A 19,245-nucleotide genomic window follows, 5' to 3' on the forward strand; every position below is an offset into this window, starting at 1 on the left:
TTATGTGTGACATGGTAGCTGTCTTCAGGTATTTGAAGAACTGTCATGTCAAAAAGGGAGTAGACTTATGTCTCTCCAGAGGGCAAAACTGTGATTGATGGGTAGGAGGGATTGGTCCCTCCTTCCAGAGGACTCTCATTGCACTTTGTCCCTCTCATATACTTTCTTACCATATTGGGCACTATAGTTATATGTATAGAGAGGCAGTAATGGAGTAGGGGAAAGACTCAACCTTAGAGTTAAGAAAGTAGGATTCAAGTCCTTTCTCTGATACCTACTGACTTGTGTTTAACCTTTCAATTCCCTGGAAACTCTATCTTTCCAGCCTCCTTAGACATTACTCCTCCCCAGTAATCTGTGAACCACCCAAACTGGCCTCGCTTTTCCTTCCACAGAATACTCCATCTCCCATCTCTGTAACTTTGCATTGTCCATTCCCCATACCTGGAAAGAACTCCCTTCTAACTTCTGCCTCATAGAGTCCATCTCTTTAAGACACAGCTGAAGAGCATCAATGACTTCCTGGAGATTCACCCCCACCCATGACAAAACATCCCCCCTCAAATCAGTTTTATTAAAAGCCTGGCCCCACCAAAAACTTATTTTATACAGCTAGGATGATGGAAGAAATGGTTAAAAAAAAAGTGGGAAGAGTTATATGAACTGATACAAAGCGAAGTGAACAAAAACAGGAGAATATTATACATAGTAAAAGCAATATTGTACGATGATGAACTGTGAATGACAGCTCTTTTCAGTAATGCAATGAACCAAGACAATTCTAAAGGACTACAGAGAAAGAACTGATGGAATCAGAAGGCAGACTAAAGCATACTTTTTTTAAACTTTCTTTCTTTTATTTGGAGGGGGGAAGGCAAAGCTAAGTGGGGTTAAGTGATTTGCCCAAGGTCACATGGCTAGTAAGTATGTCAGTGTCTGAGGCTGGATTTGAACTCAGGTCCTCCTGACTCCAGGGCTGGTGCTCTATTCACTGTGCTACCTATTTTTTCCCTTTATTTTTCTTGTTGGTTTGTGTGTGTGTGTATGTATGTCTGTTTTCTTTTGTAACATGGCTAATATGAAAATGTTTTGTATGACTGCACATATATAATCTATATCAAAGTTCTTGCCTTCTCAAGGAGAGAGCTGGGGAAGGCAGTAGGGAGAGAATTTTGAACTCAAAGTTTAAAAAAACAGATGTTAAAAATTGTTTTTACATGTAATTGAAAAAAAAAGATTAAAAAAGAAAAAAAGATACAGCTCAAGAACCGTATTCTGTATGAAGCCTTTCCTAATCCCTCCCAACTGCTCTTCCTGTTCCTTCCAAACTACCTTGTATTTAACTACCCTGTACATATTTATTAACTTCATATATGAATTTACAGTATGTACTTGTTTCCCTATTAGAATACAAGTACCTTGTATGTGTTTTTCATTCCTTGTACTTTTATCCCTAGTGCCTAGCCAGTCCGTGACACATAGTATGTACTCTAATAAGTCCTTGATTGATTCTATAAATGCTCCTTTCCAATTCAAGTTTATTTAGTTCAATTCAACAATAGTAGCAGCTAGGATTTATAAAGTGATTTAAAGTTTGCAAAATACATTAGAACTATTCTCAACAAAACTCATTAAGCGCATATTAGTACTAAGCACTGTGCTAGGTGCTGAGATTAAAAAGAAAAAAAAAACAAAACAAAAATAGGCCCTACCCTCAAGGAACCTGTAGTCTACTCAACTCCTTTGGCAGTCTGATAAAACCTAAGGGGTCTGTGTGAGATGAAAGAGTTCAGAGTCTGAGTCGGAGATCAGAAAAGGTCTTTATTCTTTCTCATGAGAAAGGTCCCCCTGCCCCTGTAGCTCAAATGACGTCTGCCAGGGAGAAAGCAACATGTAGAAGCAAGCCCATGGTTATATAACCTTCTAATGCAGAAACCCAACCCCACAACAGGCCTTCACTCTCATTGGTGGGGAGGCCGGCCCACAACCTAAGCGCTGGAATCTATCTCGAAGACAAAGGACTCAGAAACATGTGGGTGTCCAGTGCAAGGTCAGGAAGGCAGTTTTATCCTTATTTGGCTTATCTCGTGTTGAGGTGGCTTTGGGGAGGGTCTCCATTGCTCTAAGTACCAGATGCCTGTAAGGTCATGTGACCTTTAAACTTAGGCCTAGTGGATGCTGAAGCCATTCTAGATTTTATTTCTCAGAATGGGAAACTTCACTGCAAGTTATCCCTCACAAATCCTTCTAAGAATAATGTTTGTTGGCTATAGTTTTTGCATCTATTATCATTATTCTTCCTGATAAATAGCAATTGTTTCTATTTTGACCAGAAATTGTGAGGTCTTCCCCTCTCAAATTGATTTTTTTTTAAACTAGGTAAAAGAGGCCATTTTTTGCCTTATTTCTTTCCTAGCCTTAATTACTGAATGGGCATTGCCTAAGTTAAACTAAAACCTGGAAAAGACCTTAACTTAAAAAGGCCAGGGTCTTGATCCAACCATTCTGTAGTAATTCATAATTTGGAATTATTCCCAAAGGGCATACCCTTTGACCCAGCAATACCACTACTAGGTCTGTATCCCAAAGAGAGCATAAAAAAGGGAAAGGAACCCACATATACAAAAATATTGATAGCAACTCTTTTTGTGGTGGCAAAGATTTGAAAATTGAAAGGATGCTCATCAACTGGGGAAGGGTTGAACAAGTTGTGGTATATGAATATAATGGAATACTATTGTGCTATAAGAAATGAGGAGCAGGAGGATTTCAGAAAAACCTGGAAAGACTTACATGAACTGATGTGGAGTGAAGTGAGCAGAACCAGAAGAACATTGTACACAGTAACAGTAACATTGTACAATGACCAACTTTGAGAGACTTAGTTCTTCTCAGCAATGCAATGATCTAAGACAGGTCCAAATGACTCATGATGGAAAATGCTACCCACATCCAGAGAAAGAACTTTGGAGTCTGAATGGAGATCAAAGCATACTAATTACTCCCTTTTTTTTTCTTCCTTGTGGTTTTTCCGTTTTGTTCTGATTCTTCTTTTACAACATGACTAATGTGGAAATATGTGTTATATGACTGTGTATGTATAGCCTATATTGGATTGCATGCCATCTTGGGGAGGGGGAAAGACAGGGAGGAAGGGAAAATTTAGAACTCAAAATCTTATAAAAGTGAATGTTGAAAACTAAAAATAAATAAATACATAAAAAAAAGACCAAAGTCTCCCACTGCATCTGGGGCTATTTCCAGTCATCCTGATCTATAGCTTACCTCTGGACCCAGATGGCTCAGGAGAAGAGAGTGAGGCTGGTGATTTTGCACAGCCTTGCCTTACTTAAATTCAATTCACTTGCAAGTCATGACATCACCTTCCTAATGTCAAGGTCCTCTTTGAGAATGAAGGAAAAACAACAAAGCCTATGTAATCCTAAGAATAATTGTTACCTACATTCATAGTTGAAGGAAATGCTGTATTTCAGCTAGTAGCAAATGAAAATAAAGATGTAAATTTTTTCCCATCCAAGTTCACGGATCCCCTAAAACCTACCCTTTGTTCTATCTGTGGACCCCAGATAAAGAAACACTGTTAACTAGGGTGAAACAAGGTACAAAGACCAAAGCAAAACCACCTGTGTTCTCAAAGACCTTCCATTCCACTAGGGAGAAAAAAACCAAACTTATCTATACAGAGAAGTAAATATAAAATAATTTATAGTGGAAAGTACAAAAGATTTGGAATCAGAGAACCTGGTTTTGAATGCTGTCTCTGCCATTGTCATACAAGTCCCTCAACCTTCCCCTAAGAAAAGTCTACTTCTGGTCTGCAGTATGGGACAGGGACAAAGAACAAACCTTATACATGGTAGATAATAAATGTTAGGTGAATTGAATTTAGTTGAGCCAAATTTTACAGGGAAACAAGTTGATTTAAAAGAGGAACTTTCTCATAATTCATATTCTAATAATTTCCAATTATTCAAGCCATCTGTATGTGGAGTAACTGTCTGTCTGGGACCTTGTACAAAAGGTTATTGCTTTGAGTAAAGGACTAGGCTAGATGATCTCTTAAAATTCCTTCTAATTCTCTGATTCTATGGTGTAGGAATCAGCATGATCCACTGGAAAGAAAGGCTCTGACGTTCAGAGACCCTACTTTCCAGTCCCAAGTATGATGCTTAAATTCCTTATCTGTGTATAGCAGGGGCAGGGTGGAGTGGTAAATAGGGTTGTTCTGGCAACTCAGACCCCACCTTTCTAATTGGCTAGATGGGTTTCCCCATTCTCTCATAAACATTCTATCTCTGTTCTGAGAAGTTATAAAAAAGAAAATTCTTATGAATCCTTGCAACACACAGGGCACTGAAGATTTCTCCTGGGATTCCTGCAACACAGAAAATTCCCACTGGAGGTCTGGAATAAAAATGTTTTTTGATGGATACCTGCATCACATAGGTCAATATAAATGGAGATTTGAATTCACCTCTCACTAGGAACAAGCAGGTTAGCCTTTTTTTTTTTGCCTCTTTGGAGGGCAATTTGGGGTTAAGCAACTTGCCCAAGGTTACACTGACTTTCAAGGAAGAGAAAGTATATTAGAGAGCATTTAGAGAAAAGGAACAAAACTATGAGCAAAAATCGTGGTGAGAACAATGTATAACATGAATGGGAAAGAGAGAAAAAGAGGAGATGAAGGGGAATACAATTTTTACATTTTATATAAATGGCCAAGTGCCATCCTTACACACTCCACCCTTGGATTTACAAAATTGTTGGTTGCTGGTTTAACCATGTGTATACTGGGAGAGTCCTATTAGGAGGAATAAAGATGGATTACCAGGCTGAACAGCAGAAAACTCTGGGTAACACTAGATGCTAGGAAGCACTGTAAGTGTGGTAGCATTGAGTATGTGACTAAGCCAGAAAAGAATCTACAAAAAGCAGCGGCTCCTGTTAAGTCACATACAGGAGGATTGCAGTGGAATTCTATCCATTGTGTGCTGTAAGTAGCCACTGTCATATTGGAACCTGGTGAAGAGATTTTTTTTTTAATTTTTATGAACCTTAAGATGGAATCTATTCATTTTCATTAATCTCTAAATGAACTTGTTCATTCTATGAACTTTGTGAGCCAAGTGTTTGTAAGGGAAATTGGTAACAATTGGCAGGACCATGCTAGATGAAGAATTCCCAGTTGAGGTCCCAGGTGATATGAATGGAGACAATGAACAAGCAAAGCAAGAAATGTGCTTTGGCCTTTCACATCTTATGGAAATGAATGCTGAAAACTAAAAATACATAAATAAAAAGTGATTTTTAAAAAGTTCATACCTTTTGACCAGTAATCTCATTGGGCATATTCCCCAAGACTGTCAAAGACAAAAATGTCCCCAAATATGTCCCCCATATGTCCCCAAATATCATAACAGTACTTTTTGTGGTAGTAAAGAGGTGGAAACAAAGCAGCCCATTGACAGGGAAATAGTCAACCAAATTGTGGTGTGTGAATATGTAATGGAATATTACTGTGCTATAAGAATCAATGAACATGAAAAATTCAGAGAAGCTTAAGAAGACTTATTAATACGCACCAATGCATAGTGAAGTAAACAGAATCAGGAAAGCAACATTCACAATAACTATAACAAGGTAAATGTAAAGAATGGACAACAACAAAAACTAAACTGAACCTTGTTTAATTATGACAACCAAGCTTGGTGCTAGAGAACAGATGAGAAAATTGACCCCTCTCCTTTCTTTGCAGAGGAAAGGAATGATAGGTGTTGGACATTGTATAGACTGTCAAATTCTAGATGCATTGGTTAGTTTCATTAAACTTCCCCCCACCCCAAACTCCCTATCCCATTTTGGTCTGGACTTGACTCAGGCCAGTCAGGCCATGGTAGTTCAGTTTCACTATTAGAATAAAATGAGATTCTTGTAGGTCATTGAACTGTTAACTAAAAAAAGATTTAATTAGTCATAGCAGGAGAAAGGTATTCAACAAGGATAGGTATTGAGGACATCTAAAGTTGATTCAGATGAATTAAGCTCTCTGGCTTGAGTTGCCCATTGTGGTCCACTAGCCAAGCATCTGAAAGTGGACCTATAGCTTCTTGTGATCATTTTGGAATGTAGGTGAACAGGAATTGATGTCAATAGCATGAACCTTTAGTCCCCCTAACCTAACCAAATTACAAAGATGACCTCAATACCTTTGAAGAAAAAATTAGGCCAACCTTCATAGGGGCAGAGGTTGTTAGGCTAATGTTCCTACAACATCCTTTTTCTTTATTCTGTTACAAGGAATAACAATGGCTAGAGAAAGGGGAGAAGGACATATTTGGAAATAAAGATGATTAAAAAAAACCTCAAAAGAAATTACAGAAAGTTTGAGTATGTTATATCCTGTCCTTGGCAGATGTCCAAGTGTTATATATAAACTGAGATAAACCCTATTGTGTAAAATTTCAGTTCTTTTCCTTACTCTTTATTCTTTAAAAACCACTTTAACTAGGAAAGGGGATCATTGTATAAGAAATATTATGGGCTTTTGGGGGGGGAGGGAGCTTTAAAATTTCTTCTTATTCACCATCTACATGGGAGGTCCAACAATACCCATATCACCCCTACCACCATTTCAACATATTTTTGTAGCAGGTCGAGCTTTTTATTGAATAAGCTGTACAACAATGACACATTCGATTGTTATTTCTTTGCCTTGTTTTAATGTGAGTATTGGAGTTCTGTGAACTTTTCATCTCCTATGGTCATGCATTTTTTCTCAGTGACAACTGCTGAAGTGATCTGTTTTTTCCAAAACTCACAGGGGAGCATGACCTCTTTTACTTGGCAGGCTTCAAATTCCATAAAGGAAATTTCCTTATCTTTCAACTAAAGTCAGGCATGCTTTTCTCAGTTTTAAAATGAAATCCAACAAATGTTTATTAAGTGCCTATGAGGTGTTTAGTGTTGTGTTAATCCCTGTTTGGGAAGGGAGAGAGAAGATAGATATACAAGAAATATTAGGCAGTATAGAAGGCCTAGGATACAGAACAAAAAAATCCAGGAAATAGTAGAAAAACATGAAAAACAATGAAATTAATTAGCTGTCCAAATGAGTGCTGTAGACAGTCAATGCCATGGAAGTTCATTCCAATTCAGTATGCATTCATTAGTAATAATAATAACTGTCATTTATATGGTATTTTAAGTTTTGCAAAGCACTTAACATATGCATTATCTCCTTTGATTCTCACAATAGCAATATGAAGTATATGGTAGGTTTTTGGGGAAGGCACTGGGCCTGCCATTTCATTGGTATAGGGATTTTGGATGAAGGGATTCCTTCTGTCAATGCAGATGGTCTGCAACTTTAACCTTAAAGAATTGTCTGGGGTTCTGAGAGGTTAAATTTCTTGCCCAAGGTCGCACAGCCTCTATGTATTTAGAGGTGGGTTATAACTTGCCCTTAAATGAACTTGCCCTCTAAATGAACTTATTCATTCTTTGAACCTTTAAGGGCAAGTTATATGGGTTGCCTATATGCCTTCAACCACCCCCATAGTTATATGATTGAATATGTGTCCAGGGATGACATATTTGATTGGTATTTAATACTGTGGAATCATAATTTTAATTACCATTTGTATACTGTTTATAAATTGCAATCCATCTGTAAGCTAGTAAATAAATCTTAGAGAGTTGCTGGAAACTGGTCATATAACTAATAGATATTGGGGGATTTGAACCCAGGACTTTTTGGCTCCAAGTTCAATACTCTCTCTACATCATTTTTTCTGCCTCTTACAGGCCACTTTGTAAGGATATAACGTCAGCCATACACTTAAAACCTTGAACCCAATGCGTTCAATATAACTCAGAACCAAAACATATTATGAAGGTAATTGTAGTAATAGAATTCTAGGACAATTACATCATTGCTGGAAGATAGATTAGCTTAGGTGTCTGGTGATGGTGCCCTATAAAAACTTTCAGCAAAAATAGACTCTTTTATTTAGTATGAAACTTGAGAAAGTACAAATGACTGAAAGTTAGAAATCAAGACTTAGAAAAAAGGGGGAGGGGGGACATAAGAATCTCTAAAGTCCCTTTTATTACTTGAATTCAGTGAAAGAAGAAAATTAACTTTAAAGAGAATCAGACTATTTTAAGTTGAAGTGCATCAAATATTCAGTGATCTACTAATCAGCATGAATCAGTGGAAATACTGGTCCAAGTCAAATTTCAAAGGGTGGTGATTTGTTTGCAAATCCTAGTATGCCTACCTCAGTCCTTACTTTTATGCTGCTTGTCACAGGGAAAGGGTGATTAATCAACCCTTATTTTCTTCTAATAGTAGTCAGTAATCCTCCAATAAATTCCTCTTCTTCACAAAGGAAAGTCTGGGTTCTTAGAGGCTGTGCCAATAGAGTGGCTCCCAAGCTAGAAAGGCTTTGATTATGGGCCTGGTGACAAACTCATTGTCTATTGTCCAAAGACCAGCCTAGCCAGTCGTGGCTAGAAGTATATTACCATAGTGTTGTTCCCTCAATAGTGAGTTTTTTGGCCACAAAAACTCATTTGGATCACTCACTGAAGTTTCGAAGCGTCAAACTCTGCATTAATGAAGGGAGTACCAACACTGATAACTCACAGACCTTTTGAAAGGTCAGGATATAGACTTTAATATATTTAACTCATACTAAAGTTTCTCTTTATTCATATCATCTTATTTCTTCCAGGGGTAGGGAACCTGTGGCCTCCTTCCTTACCCCTGTTGATACAACAATATGTGACTAATCCCATTCTGGTCCTTATGGTTTTGAATCTCTTTCCTCTCTGACTCTGCTTAATGAACATTTAACCAAATTAATTGAAACAAACTATCAAATGATCTCATTACTCTTCAGTTAAAATCATAAAACTTCAACACTGGAAGAGACATTACATATTTAGAGCTAGAGAAGGGATACCAGAGTCATCTAATTCAACCTGGTTATTTTGTAAGTGACTAAAACCGAGGCTTAATCCCGCTTTTCCCGTAAATCAGTCAGTCAGCAAACACTATTTAAGCACCTACTATGTGCCAGGCACTGTAGGAAGAACAAAAACAGTTCCTAGTGTCAAGGAGTTCCCATTCTAATGGGGCAGACAACACATAAGCAACTTTTACAAACAAGATATGTACAAGATAAATGAAAGATAATCAACAAGGGGAAGCACTTGCATGCCTTGCTTTGGGGTGTATAACAAAGCCCCAAGCTACTTTTTAATTATTTTTAAATTATTATTAAAATAATATTCTATCACATAGCATACGTTCAAATTCATTCTTGTAGCTGAGATACAACTTTGCATAGTATTACTTCTCAGAGACCATAGCCAATATTTAAAAAGCCCAAATTTAAAGGAATTTCAAGAATTTATGGTTTCCGTGTTCAGTTTTGAGGAACCTACCTATTCATCTGAGAATTAGAACTGGTTCTGTGTTTATGGAAGTGTGAGCCTTTTCCGAGCAGGACATTTGTTCCTTGATCAAAAGTCCTTCTTTTAGCCCACCACACAGAATTCCATTAATCTATGATCTTTGTTTCTTTGCTTTTCAGATAGCATTTGCTGGCACCAAACTACTATTTGCTGATGGGGGAAGGATCTGACTATGAGTCGGAGAGTAAGTGCCTGTGATATTATCCACAGAGGTAGTTTCTAAGGTACCTATCACCATAGTACCCAAGAATTCCAAGCTAAAAATGTTAGATTAGAACATTGGCAGAAAATGGAATTTTTGCTCAGAGTGAAAATTAGTATTTTCGGGCTGATGGTGAGAGGTAGAAAACAAAATTGTAATTGAGAGTTGGAAGACTAGAGCTGGCCCTTGGATTGTTCTATTGGTTCTAGGACAAGGGAGGGCTCCATTCTTACTTTGGGGTAGAATGAAAAGCCAGGGTTATAATTGTACAACTCTGAGCCATCCTCTACCCTTGACCACTTGTCCTACTGCTATTCTCCTTCTGCCAATCCTCACCCGTAGGTCACCCCTGCCATCTATCTGCCTTCTCTGTTTCTGCTCTTATGGACCCCTGGGTACATTACAGATTTGTTTTATCTATCTTCAGTTTGTTCCTCATAACTTTTATAATTCCCTGTTTGACTCCAAATCATGTACTCCATGGCAGCTAGCTCAATAATCCTTTCTCCTCCCTTGCCCTCTCTCCCAGCATGTGACCTCATCTCCTCTTTTACTGAGAAAATTGAAGGTATGTGTCCTGTGCTCTTGTTCTCAAAACTTTTATTCAACTTCACCTCTGTCTTCTCCTGCTTTATAGTCTCTGAGAAAGACACTCCCACCTGCCATCTCCTCTACTCATGCTCCTCCAGAAATTTCTTATCAGTCATTCCCTCTTTCTCACTCCCCTCTCTAATCTCTCCCTATCTTTTGTCTCCTTCCCTCCACCTATTTTCATGTCTAGGTGTCCCCCATCCTAAAAACAAACCCCCAAAGCCTTCACTCCCAAACCCTATTTACTCTGCTTATCCTCCCTAGATTCCTTTCATTGCTAAGGTCCTAGAAAGATTTGTCTACTCTTTTGGCCTCCATTTTCTCCCTCCCTTGCAATCTGGCTTTAGATCCCATTACTTAAATAAACCTACTCTCTCAGAGGAAACTAATAAATACTTCACTGCTAACTCCCATGATCTTTTCTCTGTCCCCATCCTCCTTGATCCCTCTGCTGTGCTTGTTGGCATAACACCCCCCTCCTTCTAGATTTTCTCTTCCCTTGGCCTCCGTGAGCCTCCTCTCTTCTGGTTCTCCTCCTACCTGTCTGACAGTCCCTTCTCAGTCTTCTTCGCTGGATCATTATCCGCTTCCTGTGTCCTGAGTGTGAGAGTCCTCCAAGGCTCTGGCCTGGGCTCTCTTCTCTTCTCTGTCTACACTCCGTCCCTTGGTGATCTCACAAACAAAAGAGAATGTCATGCATCTCTTCCCATTGACACTAACATTCTAGTAGAACGTAGGCTCCTTGTGGGCAGTGACTGTCTCTCTTTTGTATTCATAACCCCAACACCTAACGAAATGCTTGGCACAAACTAGGAATTTAATAAATGCTAATTTATTCATTAGTTGATTGATTAATTGAACAACTACAACAACACAAGACCCTGACACTAATGAGTCTTAGCATAGAAGTGAGAAAATTACCTGGACCAGGAACGGGTTTGGGCTCAGGATGGATCTACTAAGGAGGATTTAGTCTACAGTGGTTTCCCAGGGACCTGCCACATTTTAGACTCCTAGCCTCAAAAAGCTCCAGAACCAGTTTGGAATCCAGGTAGTAATTCTCGCAGCATCTGAATGCCTTTGGCCACTTTAAATGACCCAGAGCCCTTTATTGGAACTAACCTCAAAGTACAGCATAAACCTTGTGTCCTCTAATTGTTCGCGCATGGGTAGAGCCTAGCAAATTTGAGGCATTATAAACTCAGGGCAGAGAGATTTTTAAGAGACAGCACTGATTTTTTCACATTTATTTATTTATTTCTTTGTAAGTTATGGAATAAAATAAACATTTCTATAACATAGTATAATAAAAAGTATCTTTTTTATATACAATATCCATTTTTAAGGGTAAGAGTCTCCCACAGATATAAAAAAGATTTAATATTTCCAAATAAAACAGACTTCATTTTAAGCCCACTCCACTAGAATAATACTTTGCTAGCTTCAAAGTATAGAATTCACAAAGTAAAAAAGGGGTTTTCTTCAAACTTGAAGTCATCCTCAAAAAAGTAGGCGTTTGTAGAAACATTTGCATTTGAAAATACTATTCCATTGAATCTAACACTGACCAGGGGTGGAGTGGGTGGGGAATAAACTGCCTTACTGTGTTTTGCAAGGAAGAATGAAAAATACTTCTACAAAGTACTCTTTCCACAAATATAAAGATGATTTGGGTCTTAAGGAGATGGCATCTGGACTACTAGATTCTTTTAAAAATACTTTGGTGTATGTGTGTGTGTGGAAGCAGAGTAATGGGACACAACCACCCTATCATGGTCCAGGCCATTGGGAACATATGACAATAACAATAACAGTAAGACAATAAAGTTTAAAGAAGTAGGAAGAGTAGGAAGATCATGTTAGTTTAATGGAATGAGTACCAGGCTGAATCAGGAGACGTGGCCTCTTTTTTTCATTTAACACATTGAATGGCTACCGTGTGCACAGCATTGTACTAGGTACTTTCTGCAAGAAAGGGATATGGAGAGGAGATACATACATACTCACATATATAGTATATTTGCATATATACTGTATTCCCCATATAGTATATATTCCATATATGGTACATATACTATAGTCCACATATTGCACATATACTATATCCTACACACAGCATATATACTATATTGTATAATACATGTATATACCCATATATGTATATTTGTATGTATGTGTGTTTATAAATGCACATACATATACATGGTCTCTAATTTCAAGCACCTTGCAAAATATAGGTATTTGGTGACATTGGGTCTTACTTTCCACATCTGTAAAATTAACATGATATAATACCGGGATTCAGAGAGGAGATTCAGACTTAGAAACAGTGTGATTTTTAAAATTTACTAGGCTTGAAGAATTTCTAAAGGGCCTGATTGATTTGTGTGTGTATGTTATTGCCACCCACTTTCTGGCCTCCATCCACTGTATCCCATATCATCAGACAAAGAGAACACAGCCATCTGCTCCAGGGAAATACCCGGCTCTCCCACAAACAGGCTGCTATGAAAGCCAACCAAAAATACGAAGAAAAGGGAAAGTTGTACCTTTTACATTCAGTCTTAGTTCCTGCGCCTAATTCTTATTGATCAACTGTGATTTGGGAATGTGGGCCAGAGTTTATTGTAATGACTTATTTGGATACAGACCTGCCTGGATGAAAGGGCCTAGATCAGGTTGCCTCTTGAGACCCTCACATAATCCATCTATATCATAGGTTAATACATCCCAGAATAAAGGCACTAGGAGTATGGATATGATATGTACAGATATATATGTAAACCAATGACCATTGCAGTGAATTCCAAGTCACTTTATACATTCTTTGTTGTTGTTTAGTTTCGATTGTGTTCAACTCTCTGTGACCCCATTTAGGGTTTTCTTGGCAGACATACCAGAGGGGTTTGCTGTTTCCTTCTCCAGCTCATTTTACAGATGAGGAAATTGAGGCAAACAGGGTTAAGTGACTTGCCCAAGGTCATACAGTTAGTATGAACACAGGTCCTCCTGACTCCAGGCTCAGCACTCTATCCACTGTGACTTTAGTTGCCCTGAATTTAGTTAACCTCAGATATTGCTCAAAATAAGGAAATATTTGCCTCATCTATAAATTGAGTCAAATGAATAATCTTGATTATGTGATTTCAACAAGCCCTTCTAACTCTAAAGTATGATTATGGATTATTAATCATCTCTCTAGGCTGGCAGTCTAGGATCACAATATTAATGCAGAAATTTCACTGTAAATGGATCATAGGATTCTAGATTTAGGGGTAGATGGGGTCTTAGAGTTCCTCTAGTCCAAATCTCTCATGCTACAGGTGAGGAAACTGGGTTCCAGAGAGGTTAGTAAATGAAAGCGTTCGGATCTGAACCCAGAAATCTATTTTAATGGTATTTAGCCCATCTAGGCATAGCCATTTCTGTTCTGAGAGGTTCAGAAAGGCCTGGAAGCTCAGAGGCTTAAGACTTAGGAAGTGGGCCCAGAAGCGGAGGATTATTTGAGATGGGCCTGACACAGTAACCACTTGACCCACTCCAAGGTAAATAGATAAGGATGAAGATGAGAAGAAACCTGGAGGCAGATTCTGTAATAGCAATAATAATGATGTGGTGGACGATGGGTGGAGAGGAAGGTTTCTAGCTTGCTTCACAGCAAATGAAAGGCTGTCTGATGGGTAATTCAATTCCCAAGAGACTGGTACCTGGACACAGGGTCAGGGGGAGGGGTGGGAGGGATATTTCGCAGGGAAAGAGACAGAAATCCTAGAAGGGGGAAGGAGAGAGGACCTAAAAGGAAAAACCTCATGGAAAAAGAGGGTACAGTTCAGTGCCTAGGAGGTCCTGAGTTGCTCTGGCACTGAGGGTTGATTTCTGGGTAGGCTGCTGGCTCTAAATGGCTGAGGGGGCAGAGATGAGGAGCTGTCTACAGCTGCTGGCACGCAGTGGTGGCCAATACGTCTAAGTGACTGGTTTGCAGGTAGGAGCCTGGATACAGAAGGTCTTCCTCTCTAGGCCATGTTGAGCAAGAAGACTGAAGGGAGGAATAGCTGTTTCAAACATTTGTTTTATTTCCTTCTATGATTCTATACTGTGCACTGCCTAGTTTCGTTGCTGTTATTCTTAGCATAGGAATAACTGAGTTTCTGCCAGGGTATCTACATGTGGCCCTCTAGGTCCTCAAGGGCAGACCTTTGACTAAATCCAGACTTCACAGAACAAATCCCCTTAATAGAAGAATTTGTTCTTTAAAACTTGGACTCAGTCAAAAGGTTGTACCAGAGGACTTAGAAGGCCACATGTGGCCTCGAGAGATTTGTTCTGTGGAGTTTGGATTCAGTCAAAGGGCTTCACTTGAGGATCTGTCGGGCCACTTGTGGTCCCAAGGCCGCAGGTTCCTCACCTCTGGATGTAACTTTTTCTCTTTTCTAATCCATTTTTCATATGAGTGTCTGGTAACTGGATCCATATGGCTCTGGAGGAGAAAATGAGGCTGGTGACCTTGCACAGCCCTCCCTCACTCAAATCGAAGCCAACTACAAGTCATGTCATCATGTCCCTGATGCCACTGAAAACAAAGGACAAACACAACAAGCCAAAATAATCTTCCTAGGCTTAAATCTAGCTGTCACCTCACTGCTCAAAAACCTTAAACCCCCTATGGGCTTTTATTAGCCTGGCATTTAAGACTCTCTGAGTCCTGGCTCTGTGCTACCCTTTTTAAAAAAAATTTCTTCATTTTATACATTGACTTTCCATAAAAATGGACACCTGTTCTTCATATTTGATATGTGTCCTCCCATTACTGTGCACTGTTGCAGGCTTCCTCCTGGACCTGGTCTGCTCTCCTTCCTTATCTCTCAAAATTCTCTTTCTTCAGGATCATCTCCAGTGCCGCCCCCTCCACAAAGTCTTCCTGAATTTCTCCAAATGAAAATATTCTCTCCCTGCTCAGATTTTTTGTAGATAAACTTCTTTGAATCTATCCTTTGCCCTCCACACACACTATCTCTTTTTAAAAATACTTATCTGTTTCCATGATCACACCTCTTAGACCTGGTCCCATTAGCTATCATAATACTTACTAGTAATATTACTCAGGTAGGTAGGTGACAGTGAGTAGAATGTTGGTCTTGAGTAAGGAAGACCTGAGTTCAGATCCTTTCTCTGGCACTTACTAACTGTGTGACCCTGAATAAATCACTTGACCATTGTTAGCTTAACTTTCCTCATTTATAAAATGGGGATAATAATAGTATCTCTTTCACAGGATTGTTGTAAACATAAAATGAAATATGATATGTGCATTTTGCAAACCTTAAAACACTATCTTACTTATAATTATTACTATTATTATTAATAGTAACAGTTCTTTAAAATATTATATCCATTTGAATCTGAAAAGGGGGGGGTGGAGGAAATTTGTATTTTTCTTTGTTTCATGAAATACCATAGCCCAATAATTCATTGCCTAGTGGTCAATCTGTTGGTGATTAAACTCTTCATCTTTAGCTAGACTGGTCCTTGGAGAGCAGACAATTCGGTTGCCACGAACAAACTCTAGCTTTGTAAAACTTAATAGTGCTTGAACTCTGTCACATGGCCTTCAAGAACACAAATCCCTTCCATAGCTTTTTTTTGGAGGGGGGAAGGTAGGGCAATTGGAGTTGGGTGACTTGCCCAAGGTCACATGGCTAGTTTTTTTGTGTTAAGTGTCTGAGGTCAGATTTGAACTCAGGTCCTCCTGACTCCAGGGCTGGTGCTCTATTCACTGCGCCACCTAGCCGCTCCCCTTTTATACCTTTATAAAACACTAGTGTTGCTTTTGTGGAAGTCACTAAGGTTCACACACCTTGATTTTAAATATTTTCTGTAGCAAAGTATTTCTGTACATAGGTCATATAAAATTATTTATATGTAATTACAAATGAATAAATTATAAAATTTAATATATGCATATAATATGTATATAATAATTCATACATAAATAAAGTTTTTTATAATAAAGACAATTCACAAAACAAAAAATAAAAAAGATGTTTAGGCTTTCTACTAGCTCTTGGAACTCTAATGCAATAACTTTGTCTATTGACTAATGAGCTGCTTTAATTACTGGAGATTTCTCACTATAAATGAAGCCAGGAGGCATATAGAAATTGCAGTATAGCGAAGGACAGGTCACAGTTCACCTAGAGGGGCCAATAAAGGATTTGGTAGAATTGGTGTCATTGTGCACCTAAAGGTAACAAAGAACATAGAATCATATGGGATACTTGGTCACCTTGCCTTAGACTATGCTTAACATGATCAAAAAAGACTGTTTTTGTTCTTGTTTACTTGTGTCTGACTCATCATGAACCCACTAGGGGTTTTCTTGGCAAAGATCCAGCTCATTTCACAGATGAGGAAACTGAGGCACACAGGGTTAAGTGACTTGCCCAAGGTCTCACAGCTAGTAAGGTCTAAGGCCTAATTTGAATTCAGGTCTTCCTGACTCCAGGCCCGGCACACTGGGCCACCTACCTTTCCATCCTCCCACCCCCTCTGCCAAGATTACCACGAGGAAAATTACTTTTTAATAGCTAGACCCGATGATTTATTCTCCATTCTCATCTTCTTTAATCTTTTTTGCAGCTTTTGATACTGTTGACCATCCCTCTCCTGATAGATTCTCTCCTCACCCTTGACTTCTATTATAGTGCTTTCTCCTGGCTCTCTTCCTACCTGTCTGACTACTCCTTCTCAGTCTTTCTTGTTCATTCATATTCTATCTCCATATCTCCTATTAAATGAGGGTATTCCCCAAGTCTCTGTTCTGGGGTCTCTTTGTTCTCTCTACACTTTTTCTCAGAGATCTCACTGAATGTGATTACAGATTAATAGCCCCCCCTCAAAAAAGGTGCATTTTGTACAATAGAGAAAAACACAGCCTTAAAAAACCCTCCTCCAGCAAAGTATCTATGATTTGTGAGTCATATTATGCTGAATTCCTCTTCAATTAGATCTAGAGTTACTCAAGAGATAATTCATACAGGAAGGACCAAATGGATGAAGAATTCATATTGCCTGGATTATATCATGCAGTTGGATGGGCAGTTCAATGAGTTAGTCCATCAGTATACATATATATATAATATACATATAAATGTAAATATAAAAATTATACTGGCATTACTAGGCCTAGAATTGAATATCTACACCTACTCCTGGCCCCGTTAGTCAAGGAGAATGGGATAAAATGTGGCCTCCAATGGCTAAGAATTATTTCCTCAAAGGAAGGTTGAACTCAATAGGGAATAAAGTTCTTGTTTTACTACCATTGAAGAGGAATTTTGATGTTCTGTACCTAAAGCTGTATTGAGTGGGGGTGGGGTAAGGATAGAAGTGGAAGTTGATTATAAACAAATTTGGGGCATCTGATCTTTCATGAAAGGAGTTGATCATTTGGTTTTCACTGGATTCATCTACTTGGCATTCAGATTTTTCTCCTATTATATCTATTCTGCACCATTGCTCAAATACATAGCAACATTTGGAATATATAAAATTTCTCAAAAGGTCAGTGTGTATTACAGCAAGACTGTATGACATTATTTTGATTTCTTCTACTTCTAAAAGTACTAACTCAATCATTCTACATTGCCAGCAGTTACATCAAAATAAGCAGTGGGCTTGACTTAAAATTCTGTTTGTTATTTTAGTTTTTAAAATGACATCTCACTGCCATCCACATTGTTTTTGCTTTTCCTTATCCCTGGACCTCTGTGCCTTAGCCAATATTTCCTAGCTTCTGTAATGAGACACATTCATTCCCTGACCTCTGAGCAATTCAGGGTCCTTCTGTCTAAACTCTTTCTCAGATTCTGCCTTGACCTCTGAGCTTCATAGATACATCCCCAAAGCAGAGGAATTCCTTCTGGGAAGTTATACTTTGGCCATAGGGAAATATGACACAATAAATCCCTTTCTCAGGCCTATTCCTAGGCGGTTTTTTTTTTTGAGCTTGTGGCAGGACTGTGCTCATTAAACCTTCCATTTCTATCAAAGCTCAGCACTAAAGCCATTTACTTAGGCTCCTGGACTGGGATTCAAACTCCTAAAAATTCCAATTCTACTTTTCCCCCTGACTCTGGCAGGGTAGGGCCATAGAGTGGGCTGAAACACCAGCAGGCAGGACTGGTCTGGATCTAGCCATCTGCACTGATAATATTCTAGTAGTTAATGACCAGATACAATTAGAGACTCAGATAAGACTAAAGGGCTAGTTATCACCAGGAAGTAAGCATGAGGTGAGAGTCAAGAATTATATTCAAGTTCCAGAGATATGGGCTAGAGGTTCAGAGGGTAAAACAGTCAATAGCTAACAATCAAATGTTTATTAAGTGCTGTGCTAGGTACCAGGAATAGAAATATAAAAATTAAATAGTCCCTACCCTCAAGGAGCTGACATTCTATTGGGAGAGGACAATGTGGATATATATGAATACATAAAAATATATGAACAAAAGATACTTGGGGAGAAGGCCCTAGCAGCAAGGGAGAATCAGGAAAGGTCTTGTGTAGGAAGTGACAAGCTGAGCTTTGAAGGAAACTAGGATTTGAAGGAAACTAGAAGCAGAGATGAGGAAGACATGGGAGAGAGCTAGTGAAAAGGGATGGAGTGTACTGTGTATAAGGAACACAATTTGCCTGGACTAAAAGAATAGATGAGCGGAAGAAAATATAATAAGGCTGGAAAGGTAGACTGGAGTCAGGTTGTGAAGGGGTTTTAATGCCAATTAGAGTTTATATTTGAGCTTGGAAATAATAGGGGACCACAAGAGTTTTTTGAGTAAGATAATGGCATAGTTAGCTCTGTGCTTAAGGAAAATCACTTTGTGATTTACTGTGGGAAGGATGAATTGGAAAATGGAGGGGTATGCGGCAAAGAGACCAAACAGGAGGCTTGT

The sequence above is a fragment of the Petaurus breviceps genome, unplaced genomic scaffold (assembly GCF_028583685.1).
Source record: "Petaurus breviceps papuanus isolate PSGF00001 unplaced genomic scaffold, PetGlider_PUasm1.0 90692, whole genome shotgun sequence".
NCBI lineage: Eukaryota > Metazoa > Chordata > Mammalia > Diprotodontia > Petauridae > Petaurus > Petaurus breviceps.